The sequence below is a fragment of the Microcebus murinus genome, chromosome 21 (assembly GCF_040939455.1).
Source record: "Microcebus murinus isolate Inina chromosome 21, M.murinus_Inina_mat1.0, whole genome shotgun sequence".
Taxonomy (NCBI): Eukaryota; Metazoa; Chordata; class Mammalia; order Primates; family Cheirogaleidae; genus Microcebus; species Microcebus murinus.
In genome coordinates, this window is record NC_134124.1 from 30169100 (window position 1) to 30189186 (window position 20087).

The window sequence follows — 20087 nt, forward strand, 5'->3', positions numbered from 1 at the left end:
TAGTGGGTTTGGGTTTAGGGAGCCTCAATTTCATCATCTGTAAAATGAAAATAATAGCACTTAGCCAGAAGAATTATTGTTAAGGTTAAAATGAGAAAAGATCTGAGCAAGGTGCCTGACATATGGTGAGTACTCAAAAGTAGATTACTAATATCCTACTGCATACTTTTTAAATTCCTACTATGCTGAATTATTGAACTCCGTATTCCCCTATAATGTCATCCCTAGCATCCTTCTACCTTACTTCCCATGATCTCCTTTCATTTAGTCTGATTAGCTACTGGGTAACATGAGAGAGGTTAGTCATATGAACTTTAGCACCAGACAGACCTGAGTTGGAGTCCTTCTCTGCCACTTACCCAGATATGTGACAGTGAGCAAGCTATTTAACCTTATCAGCCTCATCTTACTCATCTGTTAAATGGGAATAAGAGCTGTTCTTTCCCTAAGAATTTTTATTCCTATTCTGAGTGATGCATGTGTGTGCGTGTACGTGTGTGTGAAGAGACAGAGAGAGAGAGAGAGCGCGAAAGAAAGAAAGAAAGAAAGAAAGAAAGAAAGAAAGAAAGAAAGAAAGAAAGAAAGAAAGAAAGAAAGAAAGAGAGAGTTTAACACCTGCCAGGTGCAGGTGTCCTCAAACTATGGCCCGCAGGCCACATGCAGGCCGCCTAGCACATTTATCCGGCCCTCCGGGTGTTTTTGCTGCTGCTGCCTGTCCTGCTTAGCAGCCAACTCGTCCGGGGCCCACAGTGCACACTCTCCAACAGTCTGAGGGACAGTGAACTGGCCCCCTGTTTAAAAAGTGTGAGGAGCGCTGTACTAGAGGATAAATGGAAAATAAAAGTAGACACATTCCTGCCCCGTGGAGCTTACAGTATAGAGGGCTTGTGTGTGTATGGGAGACATGCTCCAGCTAAATCACAGCACAAATGGAAAATTGCAGCTACAACAAATTTTAAAAAGCAAAGTTGCATGATTCCTTGAAAGCCTACAATATGGGATACTTGACCCAGCCAGAGAGATCACAGGTGGCTCCCTGGAGAAGCTGATGCTGGGACAGAAAGATGAAGGATAAATAGGAGTTTGCTAGATGATGAACAGGGGAGGGAAATGAATTCCTAGCAAGTTCTCAGTAAAATTCCTCATTAGCTTCATAAGCATATGATCACTCTTTTCTTGCTAGAATAGCAAAAAAAAAAAAAAAAAAAAAAAAGAATAGGGATGGTCTCTTTGTCACCTCTAAGACAGTGCCTTGTAGGGAGTAAATGCTCAGTAAATATCGTTGAATGAGTGAATGTCAGAAAATCAATGTGCTTGTTGAATAAAATCAAAAGTAACCATGCCATTCCCTTATTTCATGGCTTTACTCAGGATGCAATTAAAAGTAGATACATATTTTAGTAGAAACAGCATGAACCATGGAGTATGACAAACCATGCCCTCATTCAGGCCCTGTCCCCTGGGGAAGCAACACCACGTCTCAGTGTCAGCCTCCTCCTGTGTAGAATGGAAGTCAGGATAGCATCTCCACAGGGTTATTTTAAAGATTAAGATCGCAAATATGCAGCGCCTAATAAAAGGGTGACACAGAATATGTAGTCAAGAGGTGACTAGTATTAATAGTATTATTATGACATGGGCAAATTTCAGGTATGCAGGTTTTCAATGTTTGCAGGTTGTTGAAGACAAGCTAGGTACAGCTTGGAGATGTTATCACCCAAACATCCACAGACCTCCCCCTTGCTTTATATGCTGAGGGTTCATCAATGCGCTGCATTCTATCTGCAGTGGCTAAGAGTCAGTCTGCCAGGTTTAGATTCCCAGATGCTTAGTTATAACCAACTGGCAGTTGGTAACATATTCTGGGGCCTCAGTTTCCTTCCAGGGTTGATCGTATAGTGTTTGGACAGGATAAAATCAGATAATTCATGGGCTTCACATACCACAGACCTACACATGGTAAGCAAACGGTGCATGTTTAGCTGTTACTATCACAAACTGCCAGGGCCTGCTGGATTTTCTGTTAATTGCCCTGTAACTGAATCAGCCTTTCCTGGGCAGAGAATTGCTTCCTATTGGAATTCCCTTTATGAAAAAAAAAAAAAAGAGAGAGAGAGAGGAGCAACTTCTCCGCGAGGTCTGGAAACCCAGCTTCCCTATCACCACGCCCTCCAATGCAGGTTCAGGGCGGTCTAGGTTGGGCAGCCGAAGGAAGGCTCTGGAACCTCTCGCCTTCTCTCTCTCTCTCTCTCTCTCTCTCTCTGCATTCTCTCTTGATGCCACAGTGCTCGACTCTGCCCCTCTCTGCGTTCCTAACCCTGGAAGGAGCGATCTGGGTTGAGCCGAGCACTGGGCATGCTCGCGAGAGCCAGGGCAGGCTCGGGTCGTCTGCAGGACGCGCCCCCGGCTTGCTGAGCTCCTCTGTTCGCAGAGACCCGGGTGCAGCTGCGGTGCATCGGGTTTCGCAGAGCTGAACCCTCGGTGCGTGCCCCAGAGCCGAACTGAACTCCGCGCCGCCCCGGGGTTTGCGAGCTCGGTGTCTGGGCTTGGAAACGCCTGGCTGGGGTTCTCTCTGCAGACAAAGGGGGTGCACGTGTCCCTCGGCGCCCCTCTTTTCGCAGCCGTGAGCCCCTCCCTGGTTCTGTACCCCGCAGCCACAGCAGCTGCAGCCCCAGCGCCACCACCCAGCCCCGGCGGCCTGGGCCGGTGCGCGCGCTCGGGCCCGGGGATTGGCTCGCACTCCCCATTCAGGGACCGTGCGGGCGGGCGGTGCGCGGCGCTGTGTGTGTGCGTGCGTGCGTCTGTATGTGTGTGTGTGTGTGTGTGTGTGTGTGTGTTTAGATGTGTGCGCGCGCGCGCGTGTGTGCATGTGTGTGCGCGTGTGTGGGTCTGTGCGGCGCGCGGGCGGGCGCGTGTGTGCGCGCGAGGGCTCGCGTGCAGGAGCCACTGGGTGTGCGTGCGTGTGTTATGGGTTTGATTCCAGAGCAGGTTGCACATTGGTCCTGGGTGGCTCGCAGGCTCAGGTCGTGCTTGGGCGTCCTCCTCCTAATCGTTTCCGAAGTAGCAGCAGCAGCAGCAGCAGCAGCAGCAGCAGCCGCGGCAACATCGGCAGCAGCGGCAGCGGCTCAGCGGCACAGCCGGCAGAACTGTGCAGAAGCGAGCACCGTTTGGGGAGTCCGGGGGGCGGGTAAGAGGGAGGAGGGGGAAAGCCTGTCTTGGTCTTTGGGATTATTTTTTCCCCTTCTTTCCCTCTCTCTTTCTTTCTTGAGGGTGTGTGTTACCCCCTCGAAGTGAAGGAATTTTGCTCCAAAGCGAGCTGGGACCGAAGACTCTAGGCTAAGTTATCTCTCTATGTAGATGGTGTCAGGGAGCGAAGCTACTGACCGAGCTGCTGGTAAATGTTTTTCACTTCTTACTCTTTAATGCTTAAGGCTTTTTTCCCCCTTTTCTTTCTTCCCTGTTTCCTTTCTGTTGCTCCTCATTCTGCAATCGCTCCTGAATCAGCTGCAGTTCTCTTTCTCTCCTTGCGTTTGTGCAGTTTACAACTTGTTTCATGGTTTTCTGTGTATTTTTTTTTTCCTCCTTCATCCTCAGATGAATGCTGGAACATTTAAATTCGGCACTTCGGGAGGTCATCATTAGTTGCATGAGTTTCAGGGGGGGTGTGTGAAAGATTGGTAGAGCAGACTGTTATTTCCCTGCAGAAGGACTGCCGGTTTCTCTCTAATGTTCATCGCAATTATAGAGATTTTTTTTTAGGATGCATTTTAACGTTGCATTGCTGTTTAAGGTTATCGTTCTCCAGGATTACAATGCATTTGACTCAGTTTTGACAGCATGACAGATGCCAGTGATTCCAGAACTACTGTATGGTACATGCTGGCTAAAATATTCAAAATTGCAGGAAGGATCATTTGCATTCCAAAAGAGAATTTCTTAAAAATGCTGTTTTGCATCACATTGCTGCAGATTTGCAGGAGGCAATAATAGACATCACTACTCATGTTGCTTGCAAAGATAATAAACATATAAGTGGTTTTAGTGCATCACATACTGTCCTGTTTGTTCTCCAGCATTTGAGCTATTGCTAAATTTACTTAATAATAAATTTAGGGCTATGGAGAAAGAGGAAGATTGCTGGTATTGTTTTATTCAAAATTGTGAGACATGTACAGCGATTTCTAACCCCAAATCAGCCCTCTCTTAGATGTTACTTGAAGTGGCATCTTGTCAATTGGGGGATGGGGTTGGGGGTTCTGCCATACACATGGAATAAAATTATTCAAAATAGCCAGCATAATGCATGCAAATTGAACCCTAACTCTTTTCTTAAAAATAGAACTCACTTTGTAACTCCTGCTGCCAGGATCTGTTTTAAATATTATTTAAAAATTAATACACAACAGTTCTTTAATGCATTGGTATCATTGAAGTTCTTTGGAGGGTTCTTAGCAGTTACCAGGTTTCGTTTGTTTTGCTTTTTTTTTCCCTCCTAAGTTTTCAGTCCCAGTTCAGTTGAAAACCTGAAGGGCCAGTAAGTAAAGGCAAATCAGCAATTTAGAAAGGAATCAGTTTTTGGTTGTAAAATTTCTGCCAAGCCATGGAAAAGTGAACTACTCTAATGGCAGCTTAATGTAGGGAGGAGGACTTTGTGGTACAGCAGGTTGCAGTTTCAGTACCTGTGTTATCATCTTGATGAGCTCTGAACTCTAGACTCAGGTGAGGCCATCCAGTTCAGAAGTACTCTGAGGCACATGCATTTTAAAGAGGGAAATTTTTGTTATTTAAGGAAGCCTCCCTCTGCTACGCGGTTGCCACATCAAAGAGTGGCACGTTACCTATTTGCAAAGAGTACATTTGTATAATACTGTTAAACTTTGTTTTAATGTAAACTTAGCTGATGTTGGAAAAACTGCATAAAACAGTGCAGTTCGGGACTAAAGAACAAAAACTGTAAATTAACTAGTCAGATCTTCTTATACATAGAAGAAAACCTTACTCAAAGATACCAAGCAAATTCACCTGTTCTGGGTCCCCTGTGTTGACAAAAGCTTTTCTTAAAATTGTGAACAGAATTTCTGAGATTGAAGGCTTACTTATTCTTTTGTAGTCTGCTGATAGTAATAAGGCATTTTATTTAGAATGAAAGCTCAGCTTATTCACGGATCCCTTGAAATGGGAATATTGCCATGTTAAAATATTTTCATGGACCCTCAGATTTACCATTTTGATCAAGGTGGGGTAGGGGAGAAACAACTTCTATTCATTAAGATCACAGTTGTCTATGAGTGAAGCATTTGTTTGTCTGGGTATTAAAAAAATGAATTTGTATAGTAAACTTCAATCCTAAAAACACAAGGCATCTAAACCATCATGATTCTCTCATTCTAGGACCAAAAACAAAAAGCAATATACCCCATGCTGAGCGGCTGTGTTATTTCTCTGGCATATTCCACACACATGGGCGCAAAGAGATAACTGACCAGACTAAAGACTTATTTTGCTGGGCCCATGGGGCAAGAATTCTAATTGTTACATAATATATTCAGGGCATGAATTTATTTATGAAACATCAAAATTAGCTTCAGTATCAGTACCTTCACTAGATGTGAAGACCAAGAGCACATTGATTTAAAGAATCTATTCTTTCCTACTCAGATTGTTTTTTTACTCACTCACCCCTTTCTACTTCTAGTTTCCTGGCAACTTCTGAAAAGCTCTGAGAATTTGTGTTAAAATATTAAACATGGCTACGTTTTGGGTGTGATGCCAGGTTAGATTACTATTCCATCAACTAGATTTGTATTACTTGTACGTGGTTCTGTGTGGTGTCATGTTTGTGGCTTGTTGGTGGGCTTATTACTGTTATAGTTATTAGGTTTTTCATTAAATCTTTACTAAGTTCATTTTAACTTTTTGTGCCTGGTGTTGATTTCAGGTTAATGTAACAAAATAATACCATCATCTTGATAGGCTTGTTGGTAAATTAGGTAGTTTACTTCCAACTGGTCTTCATGTTGAATTTCAGCATTTGCTAAAGCATGGCATTGGACATCGTGGGACAGGGTAACTCCTTTTGGGAAGAAGGCTATGTAGAAAGACAGGTATCTGTGACTATTAATTCATGGAACTTGACAATCACATTTGCCTTTATTGTGAGAGTTCCCATTTTCATTTTGATAAGAATGGAGGTTTTTCTCTGCATGTGTGAAGTGTTTATTATGCTAGAGCTACTGAATGTTTCTTAAAATTAATTGCTTTTTTTTTTTTTCATTGTGTAATTGAAGGGAACTTTGAACTACTTGTGTGTTTTCAAGGAAAACCTGTTTGGCTAGCTTTTTCATTGTTTTCTATTCTGTGCAGGCTAATTTTGAGAAGTGATTTCTGGTGAATTTCTGGTCAAGGTCATTTCCAAGGGCCTTTTTATCCCTCCCACTTGACAGCTGAAACTTAAAGTCAGCTTTAAAGAGGCACAACTTAGTGTCAAGCTACTCACCTCAAAGGGGACAGTGTGAAAAGCAATGTCTCATTGTCTCACGTTACTTTGTGTAAAGCAACAGTTTAATTCTTTGAACTCCTGGTTCCTAGTAGCCCTGATGTATTCAGGAAGAGAAACTCTCCATTCTGCACTCAGTATACATACCACAGATTACCAACCTTTAGGGAACCTTGCAAGACCTCTGTTTTTCAGGGAGGGGATGTGTCTTTTGATATATTCTCAGTGGTAAGGGGCATAGCAATATTTGATTACATGTGATCTATTTTCTAACTAGATAATACCCCACTTAAAATTTTGAGAAGCCAACAGGAATTTTATAAGATTCTTATGTAGTAAGAGCAAATAGTAGCTTTGTCAAAATATTCTTTGTACTTCTGGTTTCTATTTTGCTTTATAAAAGGAATGCTCATGTTGTTCAGTACTATGCACTATCAGTAAAATACTTTTTTTTGTTATTTTGGGTTGTTGTTTTCTCTACCTAAGAAAGATAAACCACTACTCAACATAATTATTTTAGCTGTGCTATGAGTGTGTACAGGCGAACCTTATATTGGGTCCTGCTCATTTTTCCAAAAGATTTCAGAAAGTTACAAAATGTTTTCCCTAAAATTCAGGTTACAACCCTAATCTCTTTAATATATTGCATATTCCAATGTGATTCTGAAAATGAGATATTGCATCCTTTTTATGAATTCTTAATGGCAAAAATTGAAGCCCCTTGAGAAATAGTGTGCAAATAAAGTTCCTTCATTTTTACTCACAGACTTACACTGGTCCACCTCTCCTAAGTGTAGAATTATGAGACGTTTAGGCAAAAAGAATTATCAGGAAAAAAGTAGAGTAATGTGCTTTCCTGCTGTACTATGAGTGAACAGAGAGCAGGTGTTTTTAACTTTTTTCTTTGTGAGCTTACTAAAGAGAAATTGAAACCAAATAATGCAGCTAATATGTTAAAGTAGAATCTCTTCCCCGGTAAAGATTTTCTTTTTCTCCTGAACAATATGAATTGATCCTTGATGAACAGTTGACAGCATCCTCATCTTATCAACACTGTGTGGCTCCTGCCAGAATATTCGTGGTGGTTGTTAACGAATCACTTTTGTCTTGGAAAATATAGCAGTTCGTTGTTTGGGAGCAGAGAGAGTTGGTTTCTTTGGAAGCTGAGACTTCCCAGGACTTGACTGCGATTGTTTGGGAGGAGGCTTGGCTGTCCTGGATATTTGTTTAAGTGACCTATGGACACTGCCCAGTGCTACTCTCCCGTCTCTAATTTAGTTCTGCTATAGGTTTTGGGGACATAATATGAAGTTTTCAGCTCACTTGTTCTTCTCATTATATGTGCTTATTATTTCTGGAATGTGATACAGATCTATAAAAGTTTAAAACTCAGCTTTCCAAAAGCCAGACTGTTTTACTGCTCTGCTGACTACATTATTTAGCTATATGTAAACTTACACTTATTTTAAAAAATTAGAAATTTTGTATATTTCATTTCTGTTTAATATGATCTTTGTAAAACACTTATTTTTAAGTTATATAAAAGGGAGTTGTATACCCTGTAAAATAAAGAACTTGTTTATGAATTTGGTTCAAAAGAATAAGTCATTTCTTTTTATTATTATTATTTAGGTTTTTCAATCTTTAATTTACCTGTTAGTAGCCAAGGACTGAAGTTGGAGAATATCATTCATATGATGAAGATGAAATCAATACTAACGATAGTGTCCTGATTCTAAATCTTTAGATAGCACAATTCTATACAGGATTCTTTTGGAAAAGGCTTATTGCTTAGGACTTCATGATACTCAATGTTTCGACTCTCCTACTTCAATTAGAGAAATAAAAATATATGTAGAGAAAAGAAGTATACCATTAAATAGAAATGATTTTGGCAGAGGTTAAAAAAAATCCCATAATGTAAAATAATCATTTCAGAAAATTGTATAAACTGCTTCCTATATTTGTAACATTAAAAAAAAACATTTTAAAATTACAGTGTAAATGTTGTAAACAGTCAAGTTAGGTTCCTAGATTATTTCTAAGAATGAAACTGAACCATTAGAGAAGATAGCTATATCTGTGCATATGGCTAATTCAAATAGTAAATATCTACATAGCTAAAATCATAATTATTGCTAGAGAACTCATTGCAACAGACTTCCTGATCTTAATTATGATAATTTTTCTAAGCCATTTCAAATGTAAGAGTACATAGTTATACACTACGCATTTCAGTAGGAATTACTTAGAAGAAACATGGGCAAATTAAAGGTACAGGAAAATATATTTCAGTCTTTATTTATATTTTTTTTATTTCTTCAATAAGCAGTTTTTGGATTCCCAAGACAGATGAAGTACTGTGTACTGCTAAGAGCTAAATCTGCTAGTAAGAGAAATTTCTTAGACATCCCAGAGGGTGCCTAAGAAAGCAAATGGAAATGGGGGTCAGTGCTTTTAAAAAAAAAAATAAGATAAAGCTTTACTCTTTGTGTCTAGAATATATTAGAAAGGTGATTTAATTTTGTTTCATTTTGGGATTTGCTCAGCCAGTAGCTGTATACAAATATCCACTCATTCTCTGCGTTCCAGTATGTCCAATTCATTTCTATGTCTCTATTTCTATGTCTCTATTCATAGAGACTGTTGTGATATGACACATGGAATTGGAGACCTCAGCCAAAAGTTGGTACTCCTGGCATGGAATTGATAGAGGTGCAAGGAAAGGGTGTATGGGTAGAGGATACATATGAGAGGACAATTTATTCTGTAGTTGGCTACCATTTCCTTACATTAATGATCATGCCTCCAGTTTTATTTTTAACCTCGCTGAAACTTCTTGAGAAGGCTGCTTCTCTATATTTTAACGCTAAGAGTAATAACAACATAATTATTAGACAAACATTTCACAGTGGTTAGGAGTCTACCATTTGTGTGACCCAGCATCTAATTTTTCTCCTTTCTAATCCTATTTATATATCCCCACACATAATCAGACTCAGTCAGATGAAACCAATTACTAAGGGGAAAAAATCAAATTTATTTATTATATTTATTGGATATGTCTGTTGCTTAATTATCCATTGGTGAATTTGCATGTGGCCACGGAGAGGGCCGTGGATGATTGTGGAAAAATGATCCATCATCACTTCTCACAGTCCAGAGGAGACAAGAAAACAAGGAAAAAAGAAAAGTATTCTGGCCGGGCGCTGTGGCTCACGCCTGTAATCCTAGCTCTTGGGAGGTCGAGGCGGGCGGATTGCTCAAGGTCAGGAGTTCAAAACCAGCCTGAGCAAGAGCGAGACCCCGTCTCTACTATAAATAGAAAGAAATTAATTGGCCAACTGATATATATATAAAAAATTAGCCGGGCATGGTGGCGCATGCCTGTAGTCCCAGCTACCCGGGAGGCTGAGGCAGAAGGATCACTCGAGCCCAGGAGTTTGAGGTTGCTGTGAGCTAGGCTGACGCCACGGCACTCACTCTAGCCTGGGCAACAAAGTGAGACTCTGTCTCAAAAAAAAAAAAAAAAAAAAAAAAAAAAAAAAAAAGAAAAGTATTCTTTCTCATTGCTATGAAGGTGATAATCTAAAATACGAAAGGCCACATCCTAAAAAGGGAGGTGTGTTTGGCTTGACATAGGAAAATCTAGAAAAAAGGTTAGGCTTTTTCCTAACCACTTGAAATAATGTTAGGAAAAAATATAAGATGCTGTACTCTTGGGAACAAATAATGATTTAGATATTCAAAGGCATGTGTTGGAAAACTAACTCAAATTATTTGACAAAGCAGATGACCCAGCCCACCCCTTGGCTGTACACTGGGGAACAAAGGTGGAAGGGATGGATGGTGGGCTGGGATGGGGAAGGGTGAGCATGAAAGGTAAGGTGATGTGCAAGGTTTTGTGCAAGTGTTTGCAAAGTCTTATTGATTTTTATGAGTAACTCAAATGAGAGAATCCTAAGACAGCACCACTAATGTAGTGAATTAAAATACATTTTACGTTTGGCCTTTGATGGTAAAGACATATACAGACTGATTTTGAGTCTTGTGTATTTTTGTTAAAAAAAAAAAAAATTCCTCATCACAAAATGGTTTTCTCTTCTTCTCTTTTTGTTTTTTTAAATCCCACCTCTCAGTTTAATGGGATCAATCTTGAGCATGGCTTATTTTGTACTTTTTTTCCCCCACTCACTCTTACCATACACTTTTGGAAATTTGTCAGTGTAGAAATTGCTCTTCAAAATAGATAATACCTGAAATAACTACCTTTTCTAGGAGATGTGGCAAAGCTAAATTGTTAACAGACAATGTCATCTTATTTATGTAATTCTTCAGTTCCAGTGACCACTAATTTTTTTTACGACTGTTCCATTCACATCCTCAAGGTGGAAGGCCTATATGAAATGAACTTTAGGGAGGGAAACAAACCACTTTTGAACTTGAGGCCTTTGAAAGTTGTCTTCTAGGAAACACTGAGTGAAATGTGTTTTAAGAATTGTGGGCCGGGCGCTGTGGCTCACGCCTGTAATCCTAGCTCTTGGGAGGCCGAGGCAGGCGGATTGCTCAAGGTCAGGAGTTCAAAACCAGCCTGAGCAAGAGCGAGACCCCGTCTCTACTATAAATAGAAAGAAATCAATTGGCCAACTGATATATATATAAAAAATTAGCCGGGCATGGTGGCACATGCCTGTAGTCCCAGCTACCAGGGAGGCTGAGGCAGAAGGATCGCTCGAGCCCAGGAGTTTGAGGTTGCTGTGAGCTAGGCTGACGCCACGGCACTCACTCTAGCCTGGGCAACAAAGCGAGACTCTGTCTCAAAAAAAAAAAAAAAAACTTTAAAAAAAAAATAAAATAAAATAAAAAAAAAAAAAAAAAAAGAATTGTGGCATACCTTTAATGGATCGTTTAGAGAAGTCACTGGGAAAATTACAATTTATTGCAAATTACCATTTATTTTGGGAAACTACTGTTGAAAAAACGATTTAAGCATTGTACATTATGCTTTTGTTTCCTTTGGCTTCAGGGAAATTAAAATGGTAACATGAATCTTGGGGATTGAAACAGGGAGGGTGGTTTGATACTTGGAGACTTAGCAAGAAGTATTAGAGATGAACAAATTTTTGCATTTGTTCTAATCTGTATTTTAAAACCTATTCTGTGAGTTATTGTTATATTATATTATATTTATTATATTATATTATAATACAGGTTATTACAGAATAAAAGTTGCTCACAGCTGGATTCACAGCAGAAGCCAAACAGTAAATAGATAGCCTGAACTCTTCTTCCTACAACAGTGATTTTTCACTAAGCTATTCCCTAAGGCCACTCTAGGTATATGAGGGGCACTGGTTCTTTTTATATGATTTGTGTATGTTCCCATAGATTGTGAAGTCTATTCCTGGGCAATTTTCAAGTTAAAATTGTGTTACGGCTACCCTGAAGGTTGTCATTTCTTGGGTTTTCTCTTGTCAGTCAATTCATAAGTGTTTATTAAGCCCCCATGGGGTGTACACAGAATCCTACACAGTTTGGGGGGTATGTGTGTATCTGATTGGTCTCTGCTCTAGAAGCTTATAGCCTGTAGGCAATTGTACTATTGTGTGTGTGCGTATCTATAAAATAATGCTTTAATTACAGAAGTTTGGTAGTTTTGTTGTTGTTGTAGTATGTGTGCATTAATAGCATAGCCCTGGAACTCCAAATATATTTACTCTGAGAAAAGCATAGCTTTAGGCAAGGTCAAGGATATACCTTCTCGGCTTTATTTCCTTTTTCAAAAAACATTCAGATCAACCTAATAACAGACATGATTAAGTAAAGGGTAAAGCCAGAGGGCCAGTATTAAACTGTGTGTCCTTGCCAAGAAGAGTCACATCATTGTTCACATCTAGGTTTCAGAGTAAGGGCAAATTCTTATGCTGGTCACTTTTAGGATGTGCCTGTGGCCTGTGTAAATTTAATCAGGGGATGGATAAATGACTCCATGCCCCAAAGCTGTCAATTTACATTTTCATGAGCAATGAATCAATTTATGATTTACTTTTTTTTTTAAGAAGGGATTTAAAAAAAAATGTTAGGAATTGGGAAGGAAAGAAAACTTTCAAATATTCCCCAAATATTCCATGGATGAAAAATGTTCTCTAAAAGAATTTTTTCCCCTGTTGAACTCAAAAGCATATGGTGAATATGTAGGTTCTGGGATTTACTTTTCAAAACTTGTTCGTGCTCTTAGATTCACCTTTTATCACTCATTTGGAGGAAGAGTAATATTCTTGAAAAGTAGCAGGTGAATAGCTCTGAAAGTGGATGCCAGAGGAAGAGTGCTCAGAGGCACTGACCCTTTCCACAGCCCCGGATAATAGCTTCCTGGACTTGGGCAGTCAGCTCTGACTTTTGATACCACCGATCAGGCTCTTGATTAATGCTCATTTTGACTGTGATTTTCAAGATGTATGTATCTCATTTCCAGTAAATCACAGCTAAACCATCAAAATTTCTTTTCCATCTTCTGTTCCTTGTGGACCTGAATCAGAGAAGCAGTGGCTGGGGAAAAAAAAAATAGCAAGAGCCTTAGGTGATGCATTCCTTATTTAAACTTTGACTCTTGGGTCTTTTTCCATTAGGTACATGAATTTCTAAGGATTTATGAGATCATTTATCTGTTGCTGCTGGGGTCCTTCTGGATGAGAAGTGTTTATGATAAGACAATATTCTTTGCAATTCACAATATTTCAGGATCTCTTAATTTATTTCCCACCAGTTTATAGAATTAAACAACACAGAATACATTTGCACAATTTGAATAATTATATGTGATTTTGGCATCAGGTCATGTTCTCACTTGTAAGGTAAAGAGACTAATTCTGGCTAATGTAAATGGGAAAGGAATGTGTTAGAGAATAACAGAATCACCAAGAAAGATGTGGAATCAGGCACTTTTCCTTCTGCCACTGCTCCTGGGTGCCCACGTGAGGTCCTCCGCATCCCTCACTCTGGACACCCATGACCATTAGCATCTTCAGCACTGCTGCCCCAGAGATGTGGTTGTTTGTAACCATACCTGCAAGAAACTCACCCCCATTCTTGCTATTGAAGACAAGACTAAAAAGTTTTTGTGACGTTTGACCTATTTGAAATCTATCAATTCAGTGGGCATTTATTTCCTGTTTCACTTTCATTTAAATATCTTCATTATCATTTTGTAAAATGTATTATGTTACCGACCAAACCATTAGCATCGCCAGCACTGCTGCCCGAGAGATGTGGTTGTTTGTAACCATATCTGCAAGAAACTCACCCCCATTCTTGCTTTTGGGGGTCCTTGGCTCTTCATTCAAAATTCTGGCTGTTGCATTCATCTGGTTGGCTTCATACTTAAGATAGAGTTCCACACCCTTTTTTACTAGGAAGTCTGGGAAATTGAGAGTCTGGCCCTTCCATTTCTATCCATAGTCTATCCTAAGAGACAAGGGCTTTGACTTCTGGCAAGATACGTATAATATAATTCCCTCAAATAAAAAGGGGAAGGGCACTCAACAAAATGGATTTAAAAGCCCCTAGCATATATGTATCATTATTCCTTATATGGAGAGTGACCAGTAGTTATCTTAGGGGATAGATAGCAGGTACCTCGGAGTATGAACTTAAAAGGTTAATAGCAACAAGAACTTCTCTGTTGCTTAAAATGAATTGGAAGACATTCCTGATTATAAAGGTATTAAGCCAAATGCTTTTCATTTTAGCAAATGCCAATCTCTATGTTTGTCCTATAGAATTCTTTTTGTTATCACCAAGAGTTATATTAAAATGTTACCCACTCAAACTCTTCTCGTTCTGAATCAGAAGCTAATTCTCTTAGAATGGGCAGATACTTGTGTATGTATAAATACACAAAGTAAGCAAATACATAAAAGGAATTCTGCATCATGTATCAGATACATTTTACAAATATGTTTTTAAATTAGTAATTGTGGTACTTGAAAGAAATGAAAGTACATTTCTTTTTTCCATAGTTCAGACTCTCTGAGGTTCAAAAGAGTCTTCCTCACTAAATTGTTAAGTAAATCTAATGAGGTGTAAGACCCTCCCAATAATCCACATCTCCAGTAAAACTTCTGCATCTGGAGGCTCAGACTTTAATTCTCCAGTTCTAAATTAATATATTTATCCTTCCATCACTGTCTCCCACGGATTTTGAGAATTAATTAGAAACAAAATCACTTTCAGTCCTTGGATGTTACTTTCCGTGCTGAAAAAATATGAGATACTGAAGTGTTATTAATAATGACAAAGGTTCATCCAATAAAATAATCCGGCTGGCTGAATTCTCACATGGTTGGTATTTTCTAATATAAATTACTGTAGGATTAGATAGTTAAATATTGAATATTGTCTCATTTAATGCAGTTCCATGAAATATTAATGATAATGATGGTTCTCCAGTTTGGGGAATTCGGAGGTGGTTTTTTACTGACTAATAGCTTTGGTCGGTAACATAATACATTTTACAAAATGATAATGAAGATATTTAAATGAAGGTGAAACAGGAAATAAATGCCCACTGAATTGATAGATTTCAAATAGGTCAAACGTCACAAAAACTTTTTAGTCTTGTATTAAATAGTTCACTCTCTGTTCTAATGATACCACTGTGATCATTGTGGATATCTTTGAGAATTTGTTAAAAAGAACAGATCTACCTTATTAGGCCCTTGAAGAGGAGAGCCGTTGATGTTGTTTAGTTGTCATGAGGTGGAAAAGTCTGAAAATTGGATTGGGCTTTGAAGGAAGGCTGGTTGTGTTGGGTGTGACAGTTGAAATGGGATTGTGCATGAAGTTAAAAAAAAGAAAGAGGGTAAAGGAGAAAAAAAAGGAAAGAGTGAAAGAGAAAAAAAGGAAAATGCTGACTGAATAGCCCAACTGGAATGCCTTAGGTCTGCTTGGAATTGAATTTTTAATGTCTAGAGCAAACACTTTTAAATTAAGACTTTTAAGACTTTGAGTTTTTTGTTTGATTTTTTTTTCTTTCAGATCTTTCCTGTTTTGACTTTTCTTCATGTTCTTGATTCTGTGAGCTTATATCCCAAATTGGGGAACTAAAAATTGATGATAAATAGTGTAAGTGACTATTGATGAAACATTTTGTCATGAATAGAGGATACGAATATATACCAGTGTGTCAAATTGGTTTAAATCCAGTATTTGTGTGTGTGTGTTTTTTTTTTCCTCCAGGGGGAAACTTTAATGTTTTGTGAGATAATTTTATTTGAAATTGCAGTTATCCTTGTTTCAGACCTAGTAATTTAACAGTTGAAAAAGCTCCCTTTTTTGTTCTGTATAGTTAATGTATGTGATGTGAGTGAATACATTTCATTTAAAAAAAGTGTTTAGGGGTTGTATTCTTTTAGCACAAACTTATTCCTTGATAAAGGAGCTGGCTATAATTTGCAGAAATGACTGTTTCTTTTTCTTTAGTTGTTGGATAATTGCTCTTTGTATACACTGTGAAAATGTTCATATAGACCAGTGACAAAGCCTAGCAGATGCACTTGCAATTATCTGGAATTTAAGTAAATTTTGCATCTGATACACACAAAGCAAATGCTTTGTCCAAGCAGGCTCACATACTGGCATGTGGATTGCTGTGAATACAATGAGTAGATTTTTAATGGAAAACAAATGGAACTATTAGTAAGTCTTGTCTTTTACTTGAAAAGACACCAGCTTTAGGCATGGCCTCCAACTTATTCATATTCATAGTTGGTTCAGTTCTAAATATGACCTTTAAAACTGAAAAAAAAATTTTTTTAAATGTTTAAAACAAAATGTGTAGCTATATTTTTTTTATTGGAGTAATATTCAGAGCTTTTTGAAAAAGGAATGGTGAAATAAATATTTGTTTCCTATTCCAATGTTATTTTTTTCCGACTATTAAGAAGAACATTCAATTATTACAACTCTAAAAATGTAAAAAGGGATTTCATATGATAAATAAATCATGTTATAGATAAAAGATAATTACAATGTTACTTTAACAACCTCAGTTCACAAGGGAAACCATAAGAAGGAATATATAATGGGTACAAATTCTACTTCTTTTTGTAAACAAAGGAGATCTAGCCAGAGGAATAGTTTTCTGCAAAAGCCTCTTTTCCAAGTTTTGTTTGAGATTAATCCTTTCCACTGTGTATTTTTTGTTGTTGTCAGACTTACATAAGTGAGATCTTTGAAGCCTTAATCTTTTTCTCTGTATTTATTCTTAGAAAATATTAAATGTACTGAACTACTTGGATTTTCTTAAATGCCTTCAGGTCTTCTGGGGAGTTTAAATTATTTTTACTTTCAATGAGAGGGTTACAAATAATTGGTCCAGTAGGCTTTTTCGTTCCTAGTTTGAAGGTACTCTGCGCTATTCCAGCTTTTGAATAAGGCAAATTTCAAAAGTATCTCAGGCAACAGAAAGGCAGGCCTATGTGCCCACTTTCTGCTTTCTTCTCATTCTAAAGTGGAATCTAATAATAATGGGAGATCTCTTCTAATTCTTGTAAGAGTCAGGAGCCTCCAGGGGGTCTAAGGTTGAGTCATTGTTTGAAGAAAGTGAAATTTGGGAAGAAATTTTTAAGAAAGGAAAGGGGAGCCTGACAGAAGTATTTTAGGCTCTGAATTAAAACAAGCCAGATGTGCTGTTACTGGAATATCGTGCCTACAAAAATATGCCTCCACCTTAACCACTTTTCCAAAAACAAAACATAAAACTTCTTCGGTTAAGTAGTTTTTTAATAGAATTTCAAAAATGACAGCATTTGCTGTGTTGTGCATTGCCCGATTATTTATTCTGTGTGGTCTCCAGTCTCCCCAGGGCCAGCTCTGACTTCTTCCTCTCCCCTCCCCCACTCCTCTCTCCCCTCCCCCACTCCTGCTTATATTTCTTAAAAGGATTGCAGGCTATCTTTAGGCTTGGAGAGGAACCAGGTGCTTTCCTTGGTATTTAAGCAACTTGCTATTTTGAAATTCCCTTAGAGAGCTGTGGGCAATTTTAGTTCTGTGTCTTGAAGCATCTCTTTCCCTTTCTGAAAGGGGAAGCTGCTTACATAATACCCAGAAGCAGACCCTTGGGAACCGCGGAGCTATTTTATGGGTATTTTGCAAGGAAAGGAGCCTGGGTTCTCCTGTGTCACGTGAGCCCTCCCACGAGGGTCTCAACTGGAGATATTTGCACAATAGCAGATTCTCAGGAGGATAAATATATACAAATCCATCTTTCCAACTGGGAGGAAGCAGTAGGAAGCTGCACCTTGGAGTATGGGGAGCCCACCAGTAGCTCAGCCCGAAAGAGCTTCTTGAAAATTCGAGAGCCAGGACCCAACTGTCGGCTGCGCTTGCCAGGGAGACAGATGCTGCGGTTGGAAGACAGTTTTCCTCAGTTAGATATTTTGTTCTTGTAGATGGCCAACCATGACTCATGGGGGAAACAGGAGAGAGAAGGGAGGAAAAAAAAAAAAGAGTAAATTAATCATTTTATTAATCCCTATTTAGAATTCAGTCATGTAAGTAAATGTCAACCTGGTGAACTTTCCATGAAACCTGAAGTGTGGTAAAGACAATCGCCGGGTTTTAAAGTTATGCCAGGTGAGAAAGGCGTCTAATTTAACTTGCACGTTAAATAACTGACACAATTTCGGGAGGCTATCTGTGGAAAATAGTAATGTAGGAATTATCTAATAATCCAGGCTCAAAGGAAGCATGCTTTTGAAGGATTGAAAGGACAGGAATTATTTTTCTGTGAGAGATGATAGGTTTGTTCTCTGTTCTCTCTTTCTAGATCTGTGTATGTTTATGTATAATATTTGTATGTGAAAGAGGATCTTTTTTTCACTGTTTTTTTTCTTTCCCTACCTCTCTCCCCATACGTGTGTGTGCACGCTTGTATATGCGAGATATATGCACATATCATACACACACAGCCGTGTTGCATTAAGCCCAAGTTGCCTCTGCACCCCGAAATATCAACCTGCATCTATATTTATCATTCCCTTCCACATCTCCTAACTCTCTAGCTACATGGAGTGGATTAGATAAAAGCTGTCGGAAAGATAGCAAATTCAGTTTTTGTAACTCATGTCTATTGCCAAATACTGAGTTTCCTTCAAATTCCCAGAAAGGGGCTAGTATTGTAGGTGATTGTCTTGGCTTCCTTTTTTTTGTTGTTGTTGTTTTAAGATTTCTCATTTCCTTTGAAAATAAACAAAAGAAAACTTTGGCACTGTTTCCCTGATTCTCATTTGTTTGGGGCTGAGTACTTCAGGCTCCCTTGGAACCAAGTTTCTTTCATAGATGTACTCTGTAGGTCTCCAAAACTGGAATAAGTTTGTGTGTTTGCGTGCCCGACAGCACTCAAACAGCCTTATGCCAAACTCTTGATATGCCATTTTTCTGATAGAGTCCCAGAAGTGTCCCTTTTTAGATCTGCATGTCCTTCGAGATTTGGAATGGCAGATCGCCGAAAGGTGTGGGTCAGGAGGAAAAGCAGGCTTTTATTTTTTTTCCCCTACGATCAGTTATTTGGAGGGTACTCTAGGAACTGAAAATCGCAGATGTGGAGCCAATTTAGAGCGAGTAATTCGCAATTGACTTGTGAAAGAGGTAGGTTGCCTTCTTGAGCCACCCTGCTTGTCTGACCAATATGGAACTATCTGAGATGAGGCTCTTCACTTCCAGGTTTACGTGTCTTTTGCTGTATCTCGTGTCAAATCAAGCACTAAGAGACCATCCTGTCAATTTGTAGCACTCCCTGGAGAACTTTGGGTCTTGAAAACAGTGGGTCATATTGATCCTTGAGCAAAGGTGGTTGCATTTCTTCTGAGGTTTATCAAAATAATGATGACATTTTTTCATTTAACTGCTTCAGACACTTATTTGCAAAAGCACAAAAAAAGATGGATGATTCTTGCACAAATGCCAAGAAAGGTTGCTGTATTTCACCTTGCCTTGTGCTTACATAGTATATGCTCGATAAATATCTTTTGAGTGAAAGCAACATGGATTTCTTTTCCTTTGGCAACACAGGAAGAATATACCATGTGATTATTTTTAAACCATAATTGATTGAATGAGTTATCTTGGTTTTATGATATATATTGGGATTTCATCATTGCTTTTTCTATTCTCTTATAAATGAGGAAAAATTGTCACAAATAAGACTAACAGGTTCAGACATAAAACAATAAGTATTCGGAGGAATTAGGATTAATAGGGTCCTTGAATTCGTTGCTCATCAAATGCTTAATAAGATGATACTTTATTTTTTTTTTAATTTTTTATATATCACATTAACTAAAAGAGTTGCTATAGTAGTTACTTTATAGGAATTACAATAGGAATAATCTTTTTAGTTTGAGAAAATCTGACATTACCACTTTGCATTTACAAAGCAAATTGTGTTTTCCTAGAAGTTAGGAAAAGAGCTAATAATATTGGTTTAATGTAAGGATCAGCAAACTGTGGCTTGTGAGCCAAGTTTGACCTGGTGCCTGTTTTTGCATAACTAAGTAATTCTTATAAGCCAATAATTGTTTTTATGTTTTCA

At 38.6% G+C, this 20087-nt stretch overlaps 1 protein-coding gene across 6 annotated transcripts in view; it reads left to right on the top strand.

Annotated features, from left to right (window-relative positions):
- Positions 1-2916: 2916 nt before the first annotated feature.
- The window catches only part of TENM2 (teneurin transmembrane protein 2), a 1195335-nt gene continuing 1178164 nt past the window's right edge, over positions 2917-20087 (top strand). For 5 of the 6 annotated variants that reach the window (XM_075996267.1, XM_075996268.1, XM_075996269.1 and 2 more), the window contains exon 1: positions 2936-3394. The gene's annotated coding sequence lies outside the window, so the exon portion shown is untranslated. Of the gene's footprint in view, positions 3395-20087 lie in introns of all 6 variants that reach the window. The other variant, XM_075996266.1, reaches the window with a different exon arrangement.